At 50.2% G+C, this 23,161-nt stretch overlaps 1 protein-coding gene across 28 annotated transcripts in view; it reads right to left on the bottom strand.

Moving 5' to 3' along the window:
* NFASC (neurofascin) overlaps positions 1-21,535 on the bottom strand; it is a 94,439-nt gene extending 72,904 nt beyond the window's left edge. For 6 of the 28 annotated variants that reach the window (XM_042800184.1, XM_042800194.1, XM_042800185.1 and 3 more), the window contains exon 1: positions 21,172-21,516. The gene's annotated coding sequence lies outside the window, so the exon portion shown is untranslated. Of the gene's footprint in view, positions 1-20,329; positions 20,352-20,548; positions 20,844-21,171 lie in introns of those variants that run through there. The other 22 variants (XR_006166028.1, XM_042800195.1, XM_042800173.1 and 19 more) reach the window with 15 other exon arrangements.
* Between the last annotated feature and the right edge of the window lie 1,626 nt (positions 21,536-23,161).

The raw sequence follows: 23,161 nt of genomic DNA, 5'->3' as shown, positions 1-23,161 counted from the left end.
GCGCAGCACTTGAGCGTGGCCATAGCAACCCGTGTTCATGCGCAGAAATGCCTGCCAGAGTGAAAAAGGGGGGGAATCCACTCCCCAGCTCAAAAATTATTCATGAGAAATTAGTGAGAGCTACCACAAGCCCTTCGAAGCATGCTTCCCCCCCAGCCCTGCCTGGAAGCAGACAAGCAGAGAACCTTCCTCCCCATTCCCCTTGGCAAAAGTCTGCTAATTTAATATTTAAAAAGGAAAAGAGCCCTTTCTTGTGATGTCAGTTCTGAAGCACCTTTTTCTGAGTGCCTTTTTTTGTTGTTCTTAATTAGAAGAAAGACTTTCTTGAACGGAGTCTCTGAGCAAAGAGGTCTGTCACCCCATCACTGCTTTCAGACCACCTCTCTCCTAATCCTCTAGTTCAGCTCCCATTGCAGCCTAAGCCAGCACAAGTTGCTCACATCAGAGATTTCTGACCCCATTTGGGTGGGGGAGGCTTTTTTTTTTTTTTTTTTTTTTTTTTAATTTTCTCCAAATGCCAAACCTGATCTTGCACCAAAAGTTAATTTGAGGCTGTGGGCAGACTCTCAGGGATACAGCAATGCTATGGGGAGAGGGGCCGCCCTGAGCCACCCCTTTTCCCCATCCCTCTGTCCCCAGACACCCACAGCCTTTTGCTTGCTTACTTTCACCTTAGACTTTTCCTGCACCCATGTGCAGTCTAGAACCAGCAAGGGGCAGAGAAATCCCATTACTGCAGTAAATAGAGTCTGTTTTCCGCACGTCACCGACATGGAAAAGAAAATAACCCATCAGGACATATAAGAAATTGATCCAATTAATGGACTGTGTTCTGCCACAATTACATGCCAGTTGGGAAACCAGAAACCTCCTTACCATTCCCACCCTACCAGAGTTCAATAAGCATTTCCCGTGGGAATCGCAGCCGGTTACCCCCGAGGCTCAGGGACTGCTTCTCCCCTTCCCTCCGGAGCGGGCAGAGGGTTTGCTCCAGCCGTGGCAGGAGGAACGAGCGTGCAGGGGGGCCAGCACTGCCCAGGGTTCCCCCTGCCCACCCCGGCAGTCTATTAACCACCCAACAGCCTCATTTCAGCCATTTTATGCTAATTATTTTCCGTACAGTTCTATGCATAATCCTTCCTACAGAGAGACACGCATGGAAATGTGTTTGTCATAGTCCGAGTGCCGGCAGCGCAGTCAGCTCGTCCCACCAGGCTCGAGACACGGCCGGTCCCGCTCCGTTCGGGGATGCCAATGATACAGGGCCTAGATAGGAACAGGGGATGTAAGGGTTAATATGGGAATAGCAAGAAGGGGATGACGAGAGAAATAGTCCAGATAAGGGTTTGCCTAGCTTGTACGAGGTGTTTGTGTTGCTCGACCACTATCTCCTGTTTAAGTAAAAAGCCTCCTCCACCCCTGAGTAAGTGAAGATTACCCCACAACCGGCACAAACCTGCTCTGTGGGTCCAGGGGGTGACAGGGACTGCGCAGGAATTCGGGGTGAAAAGTTCAGCACTGAGGAAGAGGAGATACTTCCTCCCACGACCCCTGCCCAGGACCAAAGGAACTCACTGCGCAGACTCAACTGGGAGGAGACCATGGAAATGCTAATTTTAATACGAAGCGGGGATAGGTGATGCATATGTATAGGCGTATTGCGAAATATTATGAATATGTAATCATTTGCTCTATAAATCTAAGGCAATGGTGCCACATGGTAGCACACATTAGGAGGAGTGATCCCCTGTGTGCCCAGCGCTGAAGAAACATACCTACTTTACAATCTATCAGATTGTGGAGTCTGTTTTCCGCACGTCACCAACGCCATCCCGTGGGATCACTGCCGCCCTCTCCACCAGTTCCCAGCAAACCAGCTGCTCCCCGTTACGTGGTGACTAAGGGCTCTTGTTGCATCTCCACCACCGCAGCCCGGCGTGGAGCCCGGGGGCGTTAATTTTGACCTGCCTTTCCACGCTGGGACTGCACAGCACAATTATGGGTATGGAAGGAAAGGAGCCAGGACAACAGGAGAAGGAACACGAAAGGCAGCAAAAATGAGCTTATCCAGACGCTTCGGTTTCTGCTTTCCCAAATTCAGGTGCTTCATAAGCAGGAGAGAAACTGAGACTTGATCTACCTGTGGGGAGACTGACTTGCAAGCAACTCTGGGCCCATGAGAGTCCCCCCAACAGATGTCTGATGGAGCGTATTCTGAAAACAAACCAGCAACACTGAAACACAATTGGTGCTATCAGGGCTTTTAGGATAGATTTTCCAGTCAATCTTTTGAGAGGTTTTCATTTTAATCAGATCAAATTACAGCAACAGACAGGTATGACTGATGTCTATAACTCAACACAGCATCTCCAGAGCAACGCTGCTGCAATTACACCCAAACCGTCTGACCATGTGGCTGGTGTGGAAACCTGGAGCAGCTCAGAGAGCAGCCTTGCTCCCCGCAGCACAGGCAGGGCTGGAGGGAAAGGCTGAATTTGTGTGCCGGGATGTGCCAGCATTGCTGGGGGCAACAGAGATGCAATATCCTCCTTGCACCACACAGCTCACAAGTCCGGAGAGAGGAGAGCAGGGAGGCAGATTTCCAGGTCACCAGCTCGTACATGTTTTTTGCATTCCTCCAAAGCACAAAGCCAGCCCAGTGGGCTGCACTCTCCTCTGTGCACGGATCTTTCTAGGGTCTCAAGAGCCAAAGCATCTCAGTACAATGAAGGGTTAGGCAAAGCAGAACAGACAAAGCCTGCCATTAAATAGTAATGAAAATACCCAGCATAGTTTGTGGGAGGAAGACAACACTAATCACCTCCCCAAGGAATTCACCTCCATCAGCTCCATCTCCTCATGCCCAGAGGCTGCAGGGTGCTCCAATGCCTCCTGCCACCGCCTTGGGGCTGCCTGCAGTGCAGGGGTGTGCGGGCAGAGCCTGCCGGGGAACTGGTCTGTTCCCAGTGCTCCACGTCTGCCATTGGGGGGGGGGGGGGCATCTATAGGTGCTCTGGAGTCACCTCCTTCCCACACCAGCTTGGATCCAGACAAACCCATTGCACAGTGCAAAGGAGCAGGAGGCTACAATCATCTTATGCCCAGATTACTGCAAGGCCACCAACTCCTTTTGCAAGGAAAAGCTTTTCAGTAACCCAAGAAGTCAGAATAGCACATTTACATCTTGCTCTAAAGCTCCCTGGACTTAAAGAGAAGCATCCTAATTAAATCAAAAGGTACATATGTTTCTGATGAGTGCTGGTATTTAACACCACCACCTCCCCCTGGCAGAGGAATGGGCTGTTTCCATCCAGGCACGATGGCAGCATTATTCAGCTCTGTCTCAGTGACAAGCAGCCCCGAGAACAGGAATTAAGGGGTTACATGCCCACGTCATCCCTACCTGACTTGGAAAAGCATGGAAAGCAAAGTAGTCAAAAGACACACTGTGATAATAGAGCTCAAAACCCAATTAACCCACCCTGGGCAGCTTCCAGCCACCCACGGCAAAACGAGGCAACCAAGGAGCAAAGCCAGGTCCGGGTGCAGGCGGCCGGTGTCAGCACACCGCTGCCACGGCAGGACAGACGCACACGGATGGAGCCACCGGCAGGTCGGACGGAGCCACCGGCAGGTCTCACCCCCAAGGTGACACACCGTGCCCTTGGGAGGCCCTCGGGACGTGCTGGTCAGCCCTCCAGCAGGACACAGCAACGGACTTTCCTGCCCATCCTATTGCAAATGTCTCAACTCCAAGGCTTTTACAGAAAATCACCTCCACCTCCTCACAAGTTACTCCAGAGGCAGAGCGATGCCTACCTTTGCCTTTCCCACTTAAGACACAGCTTTTCCCCTCCAGAGCTTGGGTTAAGGTTCTCCATCTCCTCTATCCCAAACACAACGTGTCTCCACGTGCCGGGGAGGATGTGCTAAAGCCCCTTGCAGAGCTGTGAGCCCTGCAGCTTCAGCATGGACCGGACCTGCCCGGGGGGGCGAGCCTAGAAATCATCAGGCTACTGCCCAAGACCCTTTCCCCATCCTCCCACCGACATGGGGCTGTGTTATCTCCAGCCCACCCATCCCCACAGGCAGGTGAAGGGGAGCGGGCACAACAGCCATTATTAATAACTCTGACTTTCTCCTCCCTTCTGTCCCTGCTCTTGCTGGATTTTCCTTCATGAATAACGTAGGAGCTGTGGTGCAGGACACTACCCACTCTGTCCCCCACTCGGGAGCAGGGTCGAGTGCCAGCCAGGGCCTGTCCCCACGTCCTGGCTGCCAGCACCACCAGTACAACAGGGTTTTGCTCCCAGATGCAGGTTCCTTTTGTTCCAGCCCGGCTGGCAGCAGCGTCGAGACAGACCCGCACATCATGCAGCAAAGCTGCCGGGGAGGCAGAGCAGAGATCTCACCAGCACCAGAGCCAGCCCATGGATGGAAACTTTTAAGCCAAGGAATTTTAAGTATTTCACCAATGTTTCAGCACAGATTTTCCCCCTCTCCAGCAGCAGCATCTCCATTTTGCAGCTATGGAAACTGAGGCGATAAAGGTGAGGAGTCTCAGGGAGCTTCATCATCTACCACGCTCGTTTGAGTGACTCTCAGATTGCTCAGGTACCGAACTGAAGTGCAGAGAGGTGATTTAATTAAAGCCCCCTTCCCCTTTACCCTGTTGCCACAGTTCTGCTATGCCCCAAGCGCAGATTCTGCCAAGGATGTTATTTATTGCAAGGTACAAGATGAAGCCTGAGAAGTACAAACCCCTCCAGTTCAAGCAAGAGAAGCTGAGGAGGAGGCTGGCCCTTGTTTGAGAGGACAGCCTTTGGACAGCACGGGCTTTTCTGCCCTTCTACCAGCTGGGATGGGGAAAAAAAAAATAATGAAAATTCACTTTGAGCTCTCAGATCCTGGTCTTGCAACGCAGAAAGCACAAAGCACACTGCAGAACCAAGCTCCAAATGTCTCTTAAACCCTGCCTGCTCCCGAACTGTCCTTGAGGCTGTGCCCGGGGTGCAAGGTGTCCTACCTCAAGCACACGGGGAGGTGGGTGGCCTTCCCTCCCACCCCCCAAACCGCCGCGCAGCCATCCTCTACCACCACCACGGGCTAACGACACACGAGCAGGGCCCGAACGCAGCGGAGCACGAGCGAACAGAGCAAAGCAGCTGCCTCCTCCCAACCCCGCGTCGCGCTCCGACCGTTCTGCTGAATCACTTACTGCATTGCCGGCGCCTCTGGTGGGACCTTCCCCAAACCTGGCGAGGCTCACGCCCGAGATGCAGCGCCCAGCAGCATCAGCTGCGGGTTTAACTCCTGGATCGCAGCACACCAAAGGCATTCGGAGCCAAGGAGAGGATAATTACCTCCCAGCAGGTTCCAGCGGAGCCTGGACTGTCCTGCCCTACGTATAATTAACTGCAGCTCTAACAGTTAAATGCTTTTCTGCCAACCAGACTCTAGCTGCCAGGAAAGAAACACCCTCCCCACGAGGGTGGCTGCTGGGGTGCAGGGGTACCCCGGCACAGCTGAGAAGCGGGGTGACTCCCAGCGTGGGGGAGAGGCAGACGCGTCTCAGCTCATTCCCACGCGCCGGCAGCGTGGGCTGAGCAGTCAGACACGAACAGGTTTTCCTCACCGTGTCCCCCCCATGGTGCAGAAAAGCTGACTCAGAGCTCATGGTGGGGGTAAAATAGAGGGTGAGGGGAGAGAGTGGGGGGGACGAAGGGAGCGAAGATGCCGACAGAGTCCCGGAGCCGGAGAGAGCGCAGCCGTTTGCAGCTCTGCAATGAGAGCCAAAGGCTGCAGCAAACCCTGCACCGAGCGGGCATTAGTTCCCATACAGATCCCGAGTGCCCAGTGCAGGGCACTTCTGCTCCCAGTAACACCACTATGGCCCCCCCATCATAACACAGGGCCTTTAATAGCACTGCACTTGCAGGGAGAGCGCGCTGGCACGGCCCGGGCCGTGCACCCCCGGAGCTGGGGCAGGCAGGACAGCCTATACAAGGACAGAGGGACACAGGGATTTTTTTCCTTCTTGATCAGAGAAACAGGAGATTGCTCTCCTCCCCAAAATGCCTCCCTGGTCCAAAGACAGCTTATCCCAGAGCTGCTCTGGGCTGAACAGCAGGTGAGACCTCCGGAGTCCTGGGTCACTCAGCCTTCCCCCCTCCATATGACTCAACACTTTCTGATCCATGAGGAGGACTGAAGTGATTCTGCATTCCAGCTCTGATGTGAAAAAATCCTCAAAAAGCTGAATCTCAGGCCCTCGCTCACTGTCATGGTACATCCTATGTTTTACTATTTTCTCAGTAGTGAGACACAGCTTTTGAAGAGGCAACAGCAAAACCCCAAAGAGAGGTGATTTAATTACAAAATGGGCACAGTCTGCATATGTATCCCAGTTCCACTAGTAATTAGGAAACAGATGGGGGAAGGAAGAGAGAGAGACAGGAATCTTTGTTAGGTTAATTGTTCGAAGTCACTAAATGAAATATAGGTGGCCTGATTTCCCTGGAGGATTGTACAGAAACTTAAGGATAGACTTTTGCAGAGAATGAAGGAGGGAGTTTCCCAGTGAAGGACAGGAGAAGATTATGACTAATCAGCCAAGAACAGAAGTGATAAACCCAAGGAAAAAACAAAGCTCCCCTTTGTAGCTTCAAATGAGGAATCAACCAATCTGATCCACAACTTCGTTACCGTCTTATTAAAATGCTATTTCCATTTTCCTGATTAAACGGGTGGGAGTAGAGAAGACTTTGTGGTATTGGCTGTCTTCCAAGGAGGAGGTACTTCGGTGCCAAGAGGTCTAAGCCCTGGGGACAGGTTGGGTGACACCTTTTTGAGCAAGCACTTCAATTCTCTTGCTTCCCCAGGTGCCCTCCAAGGACACACCTTCCTCCCAGCTCAGATGTCCCCAGAACCTGATATTTCAGAGCAAACACAGCAACATCTCCCTTGTTTTCTGGCTCCTGTCTCCCAAGTGTTTGGTATTAATGTTCACTGGATGTTGTATGCCAAGGGGTATATTCTTATCTCCACCAACAAGAGCACAAAATTCCCTCCCCATAGTGCTGCAAAACTTAGCCTTTAGCAGCAATTACAGTTCTAATAACCTTAAGCTTCAAACAACTGATCAGAAGGTTATTTGTGACAACTAATGTAATCACAAGCACAATGCACCTCAGTCTCCATAAACCCTCAAATCCTTTCTCCCCTATGAAAGGGCATCGTAACCACCACAAACTGATTTCACTTCAACTCTGCTGTCTGCATTTCTCATTAACTCAGAGTAGCTGCCAAGACAATTAGAGAGTCAGCCATGCTGATCCGGATTATTGAGATTGGGCAATGCCCAACAGGCAAACCAGCAAGCCCAAACAGATTTCAAACCACTAGAAAATTAGAGTGGGGCTGAAAGGGAGCAGGATAAGGGGTCCAATGCAATGGGATAATGAGAGCAGAACCAAGCCTCAGGATGAGAAACCACAAACCACATTCCTACCAATTGATTAGTTACTTCTCTCTGTTTTCCCCTGCATTCAGGCAATGTCTTCTTGTTATCCAGTGAAATTAAAACATGATCCAGCCTCTTCAAGAATATATATTAAAGAGATGTAAGATCTGAGTTTAAAAACTTAATTACTTTTAATCTGCAAAGACTGCCTAATGCAGATCCTCAGCTGAACCATCATGACAGCAAAGAGCCTGAACGTGATGCAGGGCTACACTCGAGAAACAGCGACCAGAGCAGAGGGTTGTGGAAACCAGTATCTGGTTGTCTTCAGCTGATCTGGAAATCAGCTCCCGCCGTGCTGAGCAGCCACTTGGGTGGCTCAGCTGTCACTGCAGAGGAAGAGGATGAGGCTGATCAGCCATGCCTGGAGGGGAGGCAACAGCAGCTGCTGCAAAAACCCGGCTACAACAGCACATTCCCACTGCCAGCCGTGCTGCTCGACTCAGACCCTCCACATTTCCCACTGCTTTAAGGGTTCATCATTGCAGAACTGGTCGTCCTGCAAGGATGTCAGACTTAGCAGTGCCCAGACCCACAAAATCTTGCCAGGTGCCCTGAATTGCTAGGTCTGGTCTTGCCATTGTGCCCAGACTGGTGAAGCCACAGCATCTTCCTCTCCCGGCGCAGGAGTGGGGCAGGTTTGGCTCTGTCTGCATCTCTCGGCGGGGCTGCAGCTGCCCAAGGCTGCATATCTGTGTAGCATCTCCTGGTGATGCCCCCAGGGCATTTCCCCAACCCCCCCTCGGAGAGTGAGCCACCAAGCCTTTGCTGATAACCCCCGGATCCTGTACAACACAGCCTATTCCCAGGAGACCAGCTGATGCATAGCGCACGTTAGCATCATCATCCTCACTGTACAAAAGCAGCCCGAGAGATCTGCTCTCCGCACGACTCCAGACAGCAGCAGGACGCTGCCAGCACTGCAGTCTGAAAAATTTCCCATCGTAGTGGATGCTGTCTGCTTCGTGATGGACAGCCCAGACAGTGCCTTACAGAGGTGCGGAGGAAGAGCTGCAAAGCCTGGCAGGAGGAGACGGCCTCAGTCATGCCACAGAAAGCAGCGGCAGGTGGTCAGGAGTGGGGCTGGTTGCCAGCAAAAATTCATTTCTGCTTGAAGATGAATGAAGTCACTGGGGATTAACTCAGTCCGATATCTCTATTGCTTTAAGTTGGGGACAGCACAAGCTGCAGGCCTGGGAGATAGGGAATAATGAGGATGAATAAAGGCTCCCCAGGGAAGATAAGCCATGTTCTCTTTCAGGACCCTTGAAATCCCACCGATTGCTTACAGGCTTACACTGAGCAAGAAGAGTCCACTGGAGCTGGTTCTTCTTTCCCCTCCGAGAGAAGCCCGAAAAGGCTTTTAGAACTGGTCATGTTTCAGGGATAATTAGCTGCTGGGGAGGAGATCAGATGTTTTGCATGGGGCGGAGGTCCACAAGTCAGCAGTGATGGCTGGGAAAATCCTGAGCTCCTTTTGTAGCTCAGGCTTGGTGGTTTATCAGGGACTAAACATGCCCAGGGCAGTGGCTAGGAAACAACTCTAACTTAGCATAAAGCTGTTTAATAAAGAAGATGCACTTCTTGTTCCTTGAAATGGCAGCATGCAAGAGTGAACACAGCACTGCCTTCTGCTTGATGAGCCCTGCAAACCTCCCGCACAGTCACACAGAATAAGTTTGACAATCCTGCAAAGTTTCTGGCCAGAACAAACTAATCATATTTCTCTTCTGCCTTCGTCCTGAAGGAAACTGCAGAGGAAAAGCAGCTGGTTTCTTCTTCTAGTATTTGTACTTGATGCAGTTTCTGAGTACTGCTGTCCTGTTTGCTGCCCCTCTTGACGGGGGGGTGGCAGGACTTCAGACACGCTGTTGCCCATGCAGACAGTAGGACATTTTGCAGTCATACAGGATCACTTCTTCTCACAACCTTACAGACTGCCATAACTCAGAGCGAGAAGGAAGTATGAGGCAGGGGGAGGTATACAGTGTGAAATCCAGGAAATTCACATGCACACAGCAAATCACCGCTCCTGCCTCAGCTGCTCTCCAGGAGGAAGATGTCTTTTATCTTTGCGATTAACACTTGAAGCTGTATTCTAAAAACCCTCCAGAAGTCCCAATTAACATTTCAGTGTGTCTTTAACTTGCACTTAAAACATTGCTACTCTGCTACCAGGATCCCAGCTGTAGCTGTATTCTCATTTCAACCACCTTTTCTAGCTTAGAAACTCATCACAAAGCCTCTGACCACATCCCACATACATCTCCCTCAAGCTCCTGTCCAGAAGCTCAGCTGCCAGGCAGGACTCTCAGGGTCCTTTGCACCCAAAAGGCACCTGAGAATGGGGTTCCAGGCACTGGCCACAGCTCAGATGTGCACAGAGATGCCAAGGATGTGGTCAGAGCAGCAGGATGAAGCCCATGCTATCGTGCTGGGAGGGCTCAGGTCCCCACTGTTCCTTCCCTCCACAGGAGCCACAGCTGCTGGCACAGGGCTATAATTAGCCACAAGCACACACTGATGGCAATGCAACTCCAAAAGCTTTTCTTTTGCCCTCTAGAGCCTCATGCTGAAGACAACTATGGATTTGTCACAGATTGCAATTCAGAAATAGATGGTGGCACACATCGCTCCGAGCGGCACAGGGTCCCTTGGCACCAGGACAATTAGAATTTGAGTCAGGTGTCAGATTCACTTGCCCGAGACCAGGACTGTGTGATCTCCAAGGCACGTCCTCCCCTGCAGCCTCTTCTGTCACAGGCTCGTGGGGAAATCCTGGCCACAGCCCGGGCTGAACCCAAACCCTCACACCCTCACACCCGGGCAGTGCTGCCCACCCCATCGCGGGAGGTAATTGCGCTGTGGGGCTCCATCTGCCTTCCCACAGCTCAGCATCTGTTCAGAATCAATACCAGGAGCATCGCCAACAAACCCCTTTTAACTGGACAACAGGCAGCATCAGGCCGAAACTGCATTTCCATTGTAGAGAAGCATTTTTTTGGCTTTCTGGCACGTAACTTCCATGGCTGCGCGTGTACCACATCCCTGCTGTTTGCCTCCACTATTTTGCAAGAGCTGTTTCTGATTGGGAACCGGGATTTATTGCAAATTGGTTGACATACATTGACTTGAACCAGGCAAAAGCAGTGATTTAATGCATCAGCCTACAGAATAAATATTTGCTTACCCAGGGCCTCAAGGTTTCTTGACATGAGGAGAAAACACATACCAGTCCCTGCAACATGGACAGTCCTCCTTATCTACTTATGGGGAAACTGAGGCAGGATATCTAAATGGCTGGTTCATGGTCACAGCCTCCTTGTATCAGAGCTGGAATTAGAATAAGGACTTCTGGTTTTGTCCTACAGAATATTTTAAATGAATTTCTAGCTGCATTTTAGGGAGCAATCCTGCAATAACAAACAGAGGATGGAACTGGGCCTTAAAATGTGGAGAAAGCAAAGGAAAAACCTTTAAAAATCCTCTTTTCAGTTGTTTTATCCTTAAGACTGTGACCACAAGAAGGTTAAACCAGGCACCTGAGGTTGGCTCAGCACTCTCACCCTGCAGCCCCGTCACTCTGCCCAGGGCTGCTTCATCAACAGGAGCCACGAAGGCAGAATCCTGCCCTACCCTGAGCTGGAGATGATGAGCCTCACGGGGCATCGCTGTCGGGGATGGCTGGGAGGGGGCACAGGTACCCAGGGACCCTGACCTCCATGCCCAGGACCAGCAGCCGCGAGGGTTTCCAGAAACTGAGACTGACTTGAGTCTCTCTTGGAGGTCTGAGCATGGAGCTGGGATTTGTGCTTTACAACCAAGCCCCTTCCCTCCTGTGTCGTGCTGCTCCGAGGCTGTGCCCAGAGCTTGTCGCTGCAGTAAAGCAGGAAGCAGTGCACACAGGAGGTTCGATTTGGAGGGATTAAGAGGAACTGAAAGTTTCGCTGCTCTCCTGACAGCTGATCCACCTCGTGCCTGGCCCTCGTACACCCACAGCCAGCTGCGGGGCAGGGAGGGCAGCGCCCAGCCCCGACAACCCACTCCCAGCAGGATGACACGCATTAATGCAAAGCACTTTCCAGTCTCCAAACCTTAAGGAGGTAGCATTAACTCCACGGATGCTCTCTGCCACCGCCAGCAGTCCCAAAGCTATCCTTAAAGTCAAGCCACACCACCCCTGCCTAAGCACATCAGGGATTAGACACCGAGAAGTTCATTAGTGCCATTTCCCTGCTCAGCACAGACCAAGGCAGGCGTGGGGGGGGCTAGCACTGGTGTGACTCACTGGCCAGCTGTGAAGCCACTGTCCCCAGCTGCGCTGAGTGGAAGTGACACTGCTCACTACACGCGTGGCTGGAGCCGACACCATCTATGTGCTGGCTGCTTCAAACAGGAGGGTGATGCTAAACTCTGCCCGTGACACGGCCACGCCGGTCAGGGCCAACACCCTCCCACGACAGCAACCTGCTGCGTGGCTTCCTGCAGCACGTCCACTGGTGGAAGTCAGAAAAACAGCGAAGCTAGCTCACTGGCACGGGGAGGTGGCTCCTCTCTCTCCCTGGAGTGACTGTGGAGTTGGGATGTCCCTGTGCTCCTTTCCCAGCTCCTGCCTGTGGTCACACATCAGTCTTCTCCACAGAGGCTGAGTTTTGGCTCCCACATCTGGGATCCCTGCACCCACAGATCAAAAACTTACAGGGAACTTCAGAGTTTCTCCTTTCCTTCTTATCCAGTCATTCTGCTGATGAAGGTTTTCTCCAAAGGGTTCCCGCCTGGCTGGTTCAATCCTGGTACACAGCAATGCTCCAACAAAACAGCTCAAAATACCTCATCATCCTTTATCTTAACGCAGCTTTAAAAGCACGTGCTTTTACTCGGAGAACCAGCAGCAGAGCACAGAACTTTTCAGCCACCTACCAGCAGCAAAGTCAACAAGTCACAAGTGTGACACGATTTTCTTCCCAGCCAAGGAATCTCTGTTTGTCCACGTGTTGCCAGGTCCCACCTTGACAGCGGCAAACAGAAACCCATGTCATAAAGCACCCCTAACAGCAGTCCCTACGGAGCCATCTCCATCGGTCGCACCTAGACCCAGCTAGGCTGTGGAGCCCAGGGCAGCTGCACGGACATCTCGCATCGTGAGAATATCTCATCACTTGCAGCAAGGGTCTCGCAGGCAGCTGATGTACTGCAAGCCCTTGCAACTTGCAGGACAGCCTCCGATTGTTTGCGGTGTTATTTTCTACCCCTGCAAAGATTTTTAAAATTTATTTATTTTTAAATGTAACTTGGTGGACTAATATCATGTTCTAGCTGGGCTAGCAGCGATTTGTGAGGACGAGGAAGGAGAAGATCCTTCCACGGTAACAGGAGAGGAAAATGCCATTTAAAACCAGACACTGCTCTGGTAAAGCCCAGACTGAGTGAAGACTAAATAAGAGCTGACAAGATGACATTTGAAAATGCAATTAGCTGCCTTGTAGAGCCACCCTGTTATCTTATTGTTAATTATATGTTTGCTCAGTCTACGAGGCAATACACTTATTTAAAATTCATTCTCAGGCTGTCCTCCTTTGACTGGGCCCTTCAACCAAGAACTCCTGTCCTTCCCCCCTAACCAACCCTACATCACAGGGTTACGGTGAGTTTGATTTCCACAAAAGGACCGTGCTATTGTGTATTATATAAGTGCCATTATAAACCTGCTGTGGGGAAGAATCTAGAGCAGCAAGTGAATTCCCAAGACAAAAGGTGCTTGGGAACAACTGGACGCCAGTGAGAGCGCTGAGACTCACTGCATTAATTTCCCATTTATGCAGTTCCATGAAAGTGCCATCCTGCCCCAGAAGTGACAATCCCAGTCACTCCACTGAATTTAACTAACCCGTTTCTGCCTCACTTGATCCAGGCTCTGCAATAAGAGATGTATTTATTCTTATACAAGTCCCTCACTCCTCTCTTAATTGTGATAAAGTTGTCTTTTAAACTTACTGGCTCGCATCATGGACCAGGGCCATTTTATGGACATAAACATAATTCACATTTGTTTGTCTTGCAGGGCAAGTTAGGGGGAAGGAAGAAGCAGTGCAGCTGAGCAAATGCAGCAATCTCCTGGGTAAAAAGCCTGTCAGGAACATTTAGAAAGCACAGGCTCCCCAGTTCATTTCCTGGCACTCACAGGAACCAGTCCCACCTCCATTTCAAAACCAAGGCTCTCTAGAAAGGTTGATCTATTTGGAGAGGAAGGTTAGAGTAGCAAGGCAGGCAAGGAAACCCGAGTTCATGAAATACAACATTAGCAAGAAGCCTGCTATACTGGGCACAAGCCACACTACCCTCACAGCTGTCACCATGGCCAGGAGAATTCAGACGAGGTCAACCAAAAACACGTAACTGTGGCCCCAGCTGCTGATATTGCTGGAAAATAAAACCCTGTGGGCCTTGGCAACTGGATACCAGAGCTGTCAATAAGAGATGTCAGGCTGTGGTATGCAACACAATATTTTGAAGGACACTTCTAGTGTACACATATTTGTCTTCTAGTAAGTGCAGCTGATGTGTTTTGTATAAACTAATACATTTACGAATTAACCCTGACTTCAGCTTTTCTGGGCATAAGGGAAGGAGCACTTAGTTTTGACAGAAAGTTCAGTCTTAAGACATTTTACATTAGAATACAAATTTACTAGATCTAGCAGCAGGAGAAAATAGGATTATTAATTTATTAAGTTGATTTGATATGGTTATCAAGAGGTTGTTCTCAGGGCATGCTCATGTACATAGCTTCACTGCAGAGGGCATCAAATCCTGCCTAGCTACGCTCTTCTGAATTTGCAATGAGAGAAGTAAAAATAAGCCAAGCTTTAAGTCCCCAGACATGCTGCAAGCCTTGCAGAGTTCAACGACAGACTGTTCAAAATGACAGTGCCAAAACATGGTCTGGGGCATGCCAGATGTACCATAAACGGAGGGCTGGCCTGAGAGGAGCGGCGGGGGTCCCAAGCATGCTGTCACATGTGCATGGCTACAAAGCCTCAGTTCTCTCATTGCCCCCTCCCTCCCACTTGCCTGCACACATCTGTGAACACGTCACAGGGATCTGAACAGAAACCAATGAGCTTGCAACAAGCCGTCTTTGTTGCTGGGTCTGGTAGGAATCTGAAGGCAAGATTTCACGAATCCTGACACCATTTAAGTGACAGCAAGAAAGAGAGCTTTTTCTATGCTCTTAACTCAATAAGGGTACAGCTCAGCATACAGATGTGTCTTTATCAACTGCAGAGCCATGCTGTGCTGTTAGGCACATTAGTAACTCTCCCAGCTATCACAAACAGGGCTCTGTAATTAAAACACGAGGCGGCTGGTGGTACCATACCCTACTGTGGAACTGTTAAGAGCCTGTGGAACAAGATGCAGGCTGGCTCCAAGTACTAATCATCTAAATTGCTCGAGGAAGAGTGACATTTACCACCACTCACACAGCAGAGCACAGGCAGCTCCTCATTAACGGAGCAGACTATGTGTAAAGCTTCCAGAAACAAGTCAAGAGTCAGGGCTGGTCTTCACCTTTTCACTTTGTTGAGTAGGAAGGGAGCGCTGTAATTTCTTTCCCTCCCTCCTACCCCCCAGGCTACTGAATATCCAATAAAAGCTGCTGTGAATATCCAATAAAAACTGCTTCACAGCGATATGAGGATGGGCAGTCAATCTTTGCACATAAGAAAAGGGTCTCAAAGCGATGCAGACAGGGAGTAGGTTATTTTGCTTCCTGCCGGTGAAAACCCTTAAGGTAACAGGATCACAAAACAATTCTGTTTGGAAGGGACCACAGCAGGTCAGCTTGCCAACCATGAGCTGCAAGCAGGATCAGCTATAAGGTCAGACCAGATTGTTCAGGGCTTTATTCAGACGGGTGTTTAAAACACCCACCCAGCAAGGATGGAGACCACCTCAGCCTCTTGGGGTAACCTACGCTACTGCCTGACCGCCACGCAGGAAGCGGGTGGTGGGGGGGGGTGGGTATTTCCCACCCCACCCCCCAATACATCCTTTTGTTCCAACCTCTCCCTACCAAGGACAGAAGGAGCAACAGGGAGATCAACAACGCAGGGACTAAGGCGGGGCCCGAGAGCCCCCGGGCGCGGAGGTTCAGCACCCTGGGGAGCGGCCGGGCGCCCCGCGGGACCGCGGCTCCGCTCGGGTCCTTCTCCCACGCACGGACACCCAGTGCCTCACAACTCCCTGACCCCTGGTGATTTTCATTCTTCCTTGCTACCTCCACCCTTTAAGCGTCTTTCCTCGTTGAAATTTGGGGGTGCGGCACGCTCTCAGGCTCCCACCATCAGCTATGGTTTTGTTCACATCTTTAGTGTAAATATAAAGTCATCGAACCATTGAGGTTGGAAAAGACCTTTAAGATCATCACGTCCAGCCATAAGCCTAACACTGCCAAATCCACTACAAAATAACGTCCCTTAGTCTTACATGGAAAGAAATATCTTCAAAAAGCTGGGAGTGTATGTCCTACTTGTGCACCCAACGTATGCAGGACGCCAAGTAAATTAAATGGAGATCCTGAATGTTTGTTCAGGAGTGCTGCTCTCTGAGTAATCCCTAGAACACAGAAGCCACTTTTCATCCTCGAAGAGCAACTACTTAAATGAAAAACACGAGCAACAGGTCAGTGCCTTGGGTGGTCTCAGTTCTAAAGGCATTGCATTTTCTTTTGACTTGGAGCTTTTTAAGGTTAAGGGGATAACTAGGAAAAGTAAACATTTCCTGCAGATTCAAGGAGAGTCTTATCCACTTCACAGCTCACACGGCAATTGCCAGCCCTGCCCATCTGTGCCAGGGCATTTCAGGAGGAATATATTGTGCAGGCTGACAGCAAGACAGTATCATACTTGCTGTGACTTATCAGGTGTGCAGGAACCCACCAGTCCCCATGCTGGAAGATAGCAAAATATTGTCAAGGAGGCATAAAGCAGTAGAAATCCTGCCAGGAATTCAAAGGAACCGCCAGGTTCACTTTGTACCAAGCCTCTGGGTTATGCTACCTTTAACTAGCCATCTTTAAGGATTGGTGTTTGCTTCCAAAGGTGGGAAAGCAGCATCTAGGACAGCCCGTGCTAGGTATTTATCAGCTATGCCTACCTCATGCTTCGAACACGAGATTATTTGTTGCCTGTGATAAGGAAGAGCAGTGCCCACTGGAGCAGGGCCTGGCAGGAGGTGGGTCCACCCCGGACAGCACAACCTTCATGTATGAAGTTGTCAAACCCTCTCAGGTTCCACTGGAGTCACTGGGACTGGAAGGTGCTCAGTACCATGCTAGAATGAACCTTGACTGTATCAAACACGCTCTTTGCAGTGCTGATGCTCCTCTGGAAGCCTCAGAAGGGAACAGTCCTCAGTTTAGGCTTGAGTAGCAAAGGCAGGGTGGTGTCAGCAAAAGATTTCCAGATGCTTCTGTTTGAAGGAAAATCTCCATTCCCTGTTCCCAAAGCCTGCACCCTGTCTTTTGTCCAGCTCTCCCTGCAGCCAGGGCACGATGCTTTGCTCTCCTGTGCCCTTGGGCTGTTCTCTCTAAGCTGCATTCCTACAGTGAGGATGACAGGACCCAGTTATCACCAGTGGAAAGAGGATGGGATGAGATCCAAAGGGCTCTGAACCGAGGGGAGCTAAAGAGGCAAGGCAAAGACTTGTCCCTGCATAGCATCCTTGGGAACTTCTACCTGGTTTAGCCATGCAAAACCATTACTATTTGTTCAGTTGTTAATCCTTCCCTCTCCTCCTATCTCATTAACTAGGAATGGTGATCCCTATAAGCAGGGCTGAAGTCTAAATCCTCCTCTATTTTAATCCATAATAACACAGCACGGTTTCTTTCAGATCTGGATTAAAAAAAAAAAAAAAGAGGGGATTATTTAGCATAACAACAATGTCAAGCAAATTCTTTCTGATCTGGATATCTAAAATTACACAACAATTATCCTGGACGGCAAAGGTAAAAGAATGAAAGTATGACCTGCTTCAGCAGGAGGAGAAAAAAAAAAAAAAAAAAAAAAAAAAAGACAGAGCAGAAGTCATCCAGCAACATTTAAAATAAAGAAAACTATTTTTGAAAGAAGTTACCCACAGGGCAGGGAGGCAGGCTAGACCTCTCTGACAAGATTTGCTAAAGCCTTTCAAAAACTGCAAGTGAACACACTCCTTGGCTTGAGCTGCCTGCTCAGTTTTAAGATACAAGGGAATATTTTGGTAAGGGAAAACTAAACCCAAGGAACAATAAAGATTCAAAGGGGAAGTACCAGAGTTTAGGTTTCTTTCATGGATTTTTAAAAGTCTCCTCCCAGGTTTTGCTTTTGTTCAAATTCAAGTAAAAACTGATTTTCTGTAACTCAGATATTCAATGTAAACATCTATGTAATGGACTTAACTCCTCACAATTCACCTGTATTCTTATTTCACCTAAACAAGCAGAGCTTCACAACAGTGCGGAAATGAGAGGATTTCACATCTCCCTGAACTCCTGTAACTACACACATGAAGGAGCTCTGCCTTACCATTCAGGTTCATCTACATATAAGGTTAAGTGCTGATGAGATTTGAGAGCCTGGTGCTGCACAGACAACTAAATTAAAACCCCACAGAAGTCAACACACATATGCTACTTCTGTACAGAGAAGGAAGAAATTCAGCAACTCCTGCCAAAGGCTCACGGATAACATCAGAACCGCAGAAGTGTCTTGGGAATTTGGCTGTTTAATTTCTCTAGATTTCTTAAACAATCTCAACTGCAAACCTTTCACTCGTGGGCTCCTCTTTACCAGAGCACACCAAGAACAAGGTGGAGCCAACACACTCTGAAGCTCTGAGTAACCTGCACAAGCCTTCGCCCTGCCCAGGTAGGCTCCATTTCTAGAAACACTGACATTTTTCCAGGCAGTATTTTGTTTGAGACACCCCATAACTACCACATTTCTGCTGAGTGGGGTTAAAGAGATGACAGGAATGGATAAAGGATTCAAGTCTGGCAAGGTACTTGGTACCTATGAATAATTCACCCAGCAAGCCTTCTCCCAAGGATGCTAGGTCACCCACCCAGGCCTGAAACAGCATTGGAAGGAAAAAATCATTTCAGTGAAAAGTTAAACTACCCTAAAAGCCATCTATTTACCCTTTGCCATCAGCCTCGACTGAGCAACAAAGGTCCCTTGGCCTCCTGTCCACGTCCATTCTTCCTTTCCTCACCATCTCAGACAACTCCAACTGCTGCCTGGATCTGTATTTGCAGCTTTTCATTTCTATTCCCACTCAGTCCCAATACACAATATCGAGGCATTACCCCTCATACATGATCTCAACACCTTCCCCGCTCACCTCGTGCGGGCTGCACCCAGCAGCTCAGTGTCCTCCTTCGCAGGAGAGATACAACCATGCTAAGACCTACACACGGGGGTCTCCTGCGAGTAGCCTCCGTGCAGGGTTTCAGGCAGCAGACACGAGCACAGATATGAAGGATAAGACCTCATTTCTTGCTGTTATTATTAAAGGTATTTGATGATCTTTGATACTCGTGCACTGCAGAAAGCCTTTGCGGTGGCACTTTGCCAGCAGCAGCATCGATTTTATACACAAGACCCATGAAGATAAAGACAATTAGATCACAGCAAGGCAAATAATTCATTATGAATTAATACCATTTGAAAGCTTGGGATATTTTCCATTTAATCATTAGTTGGGAGAAGAGATGATTGGATTGACTGACTTAGTTTAAATCAGATCCCTAACCACAGCCAAGGCAACTCAACTCGGGAAACACTGCGGCCTGCAGTAACCCTGGAGAGACACTGGAGATGATGTTGGAGCTTTGTTATTACGACAGCCGGCACTATCATACAGCTCTAGTTCGAGCAAGACAAAGCCAGTCCCCAGGTCTCAACCCCTGTAAACAAAGTCCATTTTCAAATTTAACAACTTGAGCCCATCCTCCGTCAGCTGAGAAGCCCTCCATGCATTATTTATGTTGTACTCGCATTACAGCTACACAAAAAAAAGGAAAGTCAGCAAGGGCCCAGCCTGAAGCTGTTAAATAGAAAGAATGTGATGCTGAATTTGAGCAGTTATCTTTCAAGGTAGGCCATGCAAAGAAGTTTTCTGGAAACAAAGCAGTCATCCTGACGATCAATTTAGCTGTCTGCCAAAAGGTAGATATTTTACAGAAACACGGTCAGCAATAAAGGAGTCGGCATCTCAGTAAAAGTCACTGGATTCTTGCTTTTGTACTCAGCATCTGATAGGAGCACCCCGGAAACACTGACAGCGCCACAGTATCCATCTTAAAACAGTCAGGCGTCTGGTCTGCATTTCAGTATTCCAATTTTTCTGCAATAGGCATGTTCCCCTGCCCCTTTACACTGCCTCTCTTTCAAAAAGCAGACAGAAAACATCCCCGTCCGACTTGCTGAAGTGCTCCATAGCGCACATGTTATTCCAAGGACCTGACCTTGAAAAAGAATCTCAAAGACAGCATTCAAAAGGAAAAAGAAAAACCTATCCAAGCAGGAAGCGCCGGGAGCCTTTCCCAGTTGTCGAAGGGACAGGATTTTCTAGCAAAAACCTCCCTCAACCCCCCGTAGCCCCCCCTGCATCCCCACAGTGCCGTACCCAGGGGCCTCACCAAGATGCAAGCATGCATCTTCCCTGTGCCCTATCCTCCAAGGAGCAACTAAGGCCACAGAAGAAGATACTGCACTGTGCTCAAGCCAAACAGTACCTCTCCCAGGCCCACAGGACTCCCACCTCAGACACGGCCACGCACAGGTAGCAGAGTTTCCTTCAGTCTCTGCAGCCCATTTCTGAGCATCTGCCGGAGATAGGGAGCAGCTGAGCCGCCCGTACAGCCGGGAGCACAAATGATTCAGCACTTTCCCCACCTCCAGAAGCCTGATCGATAGCAGCGAGAGCTGCTCTGCAGGCACAGCCAGAGCATGCAGAACCGAAATAACGGCAGGCACTAACCGCTGCTCCCCTGCAAGGCCCAGCTCTGTCCAACGCAGCATCTCAACCCAGGTGTTTTCAAAGAGGCCTCGCTGATGAGGCCGGCGGATATATTTTGCCAGCCCAGGGTGTTTCAGGGGGAGAACACAAATCCACCCCCAAACATGAGAGAGAAGCAGCAGGGTGCAGCCACCCCGCAGAGCGAGCCTTCCTCCCCAGGAGCTTTCAGGGGCTGAAACATGCCCTGGCACACAAAGGTCTCTACCCGGGCTGCGTTTCCCTTCCCGCACCCCGTCCCCCCGGACTGACACATCAGGATTTTATCGCACGCATAGACACGATGTCATGACGTAAGAGCAAAAATCCCATCACATGCCCAAGCGCCTGGTACTCGGCTCCCCCCACATACAGCTCCAGCCTGGGGATGGAAAAATTGGGGGGAGGGGAAAGGGGGAAAGAAACACCCCACAGGCAGCGGGGTCCCAAACCCGCAATAATGATGCAGAGCCAACACCCCCTCCCCCCCCCCACCCCACCCCGCAGCCCCAGCCGTGCCCCGGCTGGACCGACCCGAGCATCCCTCCGGGAGCCGCCCACAGCCCGGAACCCCCCAATTCCCCCCCCCCCCCCCGAACCCCACTTACCTGCTCGGGGAGCGCCGGGGCTCGCCGCAGCCGGGGCTCGGTGCGCCGCACTGCGCGCTCCCGGGCGCGGCCGCGCCGCACTGCGCGCTCCCGGGCGAGCGCGCCCCGGGAGGAGGCAGGGAGGAAGGCAGGGGCTGGCGGGGTATGTGGCAGGGGGAGGGATTCATTAGCGGTGCTGTTAATTAGCAGCTGCAGCCCCTTAGCGCGCCGCCGGCTCTGCCCTCCCGGCTGCGCAGCTCCCCAAAATTTCCCGCAGGCACTAAAAGCCCGAATCGGGGTTCCAACCCACGCGGGTCTCCGTGGGCTCTAAAGCCCGTCTCAAGCTGGGCAGGAAAGGACGAGTCTTTTTCTGAGTGCTGGGAGCCACCCAGGTGAGGAGCTGCGGAGGAGCAACCCCTTTCATGCCCCCTCCCCCCCCCTCCACACCCATCAGTGGTCACCCGTGGGGGGCTCTTTGCCACGCAGGGTGCTGCTGAAGAGGAGTAGAAGTGTCACTGCTTGGCTCTGGGCAAGGCGGCAGCTGGTGGCTATCTGCAATCGGGCACTGTCCCCCACCGAGTGACCCAGCAGAGGCTTCTGTTAACATCACAGCCCAGACATCTCCTTCAGTGACTTGCTTATCAGAAATGTCAGTTTAATTAAAGCCTCCCTCATCTAGGAAACACTCACAGCAAGATTTGCCCCTTCCCTCGCCATCCATTTTATTACAAGCGTTCTGCTGAGGTTGTGAAACTTAAACTAGCATAGACACTTTCCCTAGAAGCAGCACTCTGATCCTTATTAATTTAGCATATCTTCTAGACAGTATAAATTGAACTTGGTGACACACATCATATATGCAAAGCTCTTTGGGGTTTATCACAAAAGTATTGAGGTCCCTGGCTCAATATCCCAAAAGACATGTTTCCATTTACATGTGTTGCTATCCCATGAAAGTCAGTGAAGAATTCACGTGTCAGAAGTCAGGTGTGTGTCCCGCAGGGTCTACTGGACCACCAGAGAAAACCTCCCTCACAAGATCTGGAAAAGCAGCTGTAGACTGCAATTTTACTATTGAGTAATAGGTGCAGTAACAAAACCGGATTCAGAGAGCAGGTGCTGCAGGACAGCAACAGCCCAGCTATTATAAATGAAGGAAGATAAATCAATTAAGAATAGCTGAGACAGTGCAAAAGCCAGTGCTGAACAGAGCTCCAGCCACCCATCCCCAACTGTCAGGGTGCTGGTGAAAGCAAGGGCAAAAGCCAAACCATACACGGAGCAAAGAGGGATCAGTAGCAAAGTAGAAGGAAAGCAGGTGTGTAAAGCTGGGGCCTTTTAATATTAAAGTCACTAAGGCACAGGCTTACCTCCCTTCCCCTGGAGCTGCTCAGCACCTTTGGAAACATTAGATTTCATCAGGCTTTGCCATTTCTGCAGGGATCCCTTTGTTCAGCTAGATTTAGGGCAGGAGTAAAGTCACTCAAGAGCTCCCTCCTAAACAGTGTTGAGTGCTTCTCCAAGTTGCTGATTGCTGTTAACTCCAGAGGAATCCAAGGGCACAGTGTACTTCACGAGCTGCTCAGTACCTTGCAAAATTCACTTCTTGTTCCCACAAGTGTCTGTCCCTCGTCTCCTTTTAGTGGTGTTGGTTGCAAAACAGCCTGCTGAGATGGAACTGAAATATTCCTTCGTGCTTTTGGAAGTCGCTTTGTAGAGACTCCTGTCTGGAGGACGCTGCCTACCTGCATCACAATGATACTGATTTACAACATACAGTGCTGATCTGTTTGTGCCATGAACAAAAATTTGCTTACTCTTCTTTGTAGCTACTTCTGCGAGATGTACTGGAAAAAACGACAAGCAGAGCTCTGATGCTTGAAGGCTGTTCAAGCGTGTGTACATGGGGGAAATTAAACTTAGTCACGTCTCCTAGCCTGCAACTGTGTCTAGGGATAGCCAAAGCTGGTGCAGCAAGGATCAAAATCACCAGGAGAAATAGTTTGTGGCA

The sequence above is a fragment of the Tyto alba genome, unplaced genomic scaffold (assembly GCF_018691265.1).
Source record: "Tyto alba isolate M040663 unplaced genomic scaffold, T.alba_DEE_v4.0 Super-Scaffold_30, whole genome shotgun sequence".
Taxonomy (NCBI): domain Eukaryota; kingdom Metazoa; phylum Chordata; class Aves; order Strigiformes; family Tytonidae; genus Tyto; species Tyto alba.
Note: the sequence above shows the minus strand (reverse complement) of the source record. Positions and strands in the feature narration are given on the sequence as shown.